The following is a 1,826-nucleotide window of genomic DNA, read 5'->3' as shown; positions in this document are numbered from 1 at the left end:
TTAGTGTGTATAGAGCCAGCATATTTCCACCAGACTCCATGTAAATAATCAGGACTTTTAGCGTGTATAGAGCCAGCATATTTCCACAAGACTCCATGTAAATAATCAGGGCTTTTAGTGTGTATAGAGCCAGCATATTTCCACCAGACTCCATGTAAATAATCAGGACTTTTAGCGTGTATAGAGCAGCATATCTCCACCAGACTCCATGTAAATAATCAGGACTTTTAGCGTGTATAGAGCAGCATATCTCCACCAGACTCCATGTAAATAATCAGGACTTTTAGCGTGTATAGAGCAGCATATCTCCACCAGACTCCATGTAAATAATCAGGACTTTTAGCGTGTATAGAGCAGCATATCTCCACCAGACTCCATGTAAATAATCAGGGCTTTTAGTGTGTATAGAGCCAGCATATTTCCACCAGACTCCATGTAAATAATCAGGGCTTTTAGTGTGTATAGAGCCAGCATATTTCCACAAGACTCCATGTAAATAATCAGGGCTTTTAGTGTGTATAGAGCCAGCATATTTCCACCAGACTCCATGTAAATAATCAGGACTTTTAGCGTGTATAGAGCAGCATATCTCCACCAGACTCCATGTAAATAATCAGGACTTTTAGCGTGTATAGAGCAGCATATCTCCACCAGACTCCATGTAAATAATCAGGACTTTTAGCGTGTATAGAGCCAGCATATCTCCACCAGACTCCATGTAAATAAACAGGACTTTTAGCGTGTATGGAGCCAGCATATTTCCACCAGACTCCATGTAAATAATCAGGACTTTTAGCGTGTATGCTCTATACACACTAAAAGTCCTGATTATTTACATGGAGTCTGATGATATCTCCACATGTAAATGGGTGAATTAAGGGTTTATTTCAACCAAACCAGAGTGGTGATTGTTGGAACAGTGGAAAGATGAACCAAGACTGCTTTTGGTAGTTTTATTTTGTGTCTGTCGACTTTGAATGAAGTGTGTTTTACAATGATTAAATTTTCTGATTATTTACATGGAGTCTGGTGTAGTTTGGTGATGGTGATTTCGGGGCTGTTTCTGGTTAATCAAAAAGGATCTTACTCTTTAACAAAATGGTCTATCTCTGTAGGGATACTTTCCATAATGTTGTCAGACACTTATAGACACTTAATAATCTGAGCCTTACAGTGGCAAAAAAAGCGCTTTTAGTGGGCGGAAATTGAAGGTGCGTAATTGCCCGTTAACGGGACATTGCAGCTTGTTTCGCTGTTGCCGACCAGAGTGGTTTTGCTTAAAACTGGACCAATTTCAAAGATTGTTGTTCCCATCAGTCACTTAGGCCCAAACATATGGGAAAATAGGGTCAAGGTTTTAAAAAACAGAGTTATCCTTTAAATCTCTTCAGTCAATCCGGCCACTGGATGTCTTTCACTCAGTAGGTTTTAAATTATCAGTTTTAATCAGCCAATCAATCAGAATCCAGTATTGTGAAACTAACGTTAATAACTGTTAGCTAAACATTACTAACAACGTTATTAGGAGCCACCAATAATAATGAAAACTAAAAAATATGAGATCAAGTATTGGACCCGTCCTACTGACTATGTGTGTGTGCTTTTATTTTGTATATTATGCCGTTTTAATTCACGTATTTATATTTTGAAGTCACTGTAAGCAGGATTTTATACCACAAGGAAAACAGTTTAAAAAGCTGCTATCTCAGTTTCCTGTCAACATGTTTGCTCAGATATAGAGTATGTGTAAAACATAATAATTGTAATAATAATAATAATATTTTTTCTTCATACTTGTAGCAACTTTCTCACATGATTACATATCA

This window comes from Perca fluviatilis, chromosome 6, assembly GCF_010015445.1.
Source record: "Perca fluviatilis chromosome 6, GENO_Pfluv_1.0, whole genome shotgun sequence".
NCBI lineage: Eukaryota > Metazoa > Chordata > Actinopteri > Perciformes > Percidae > Perca > Perca fluviatilis.
Note: the sequence above shows the minus strand (reverse complement) of the source record.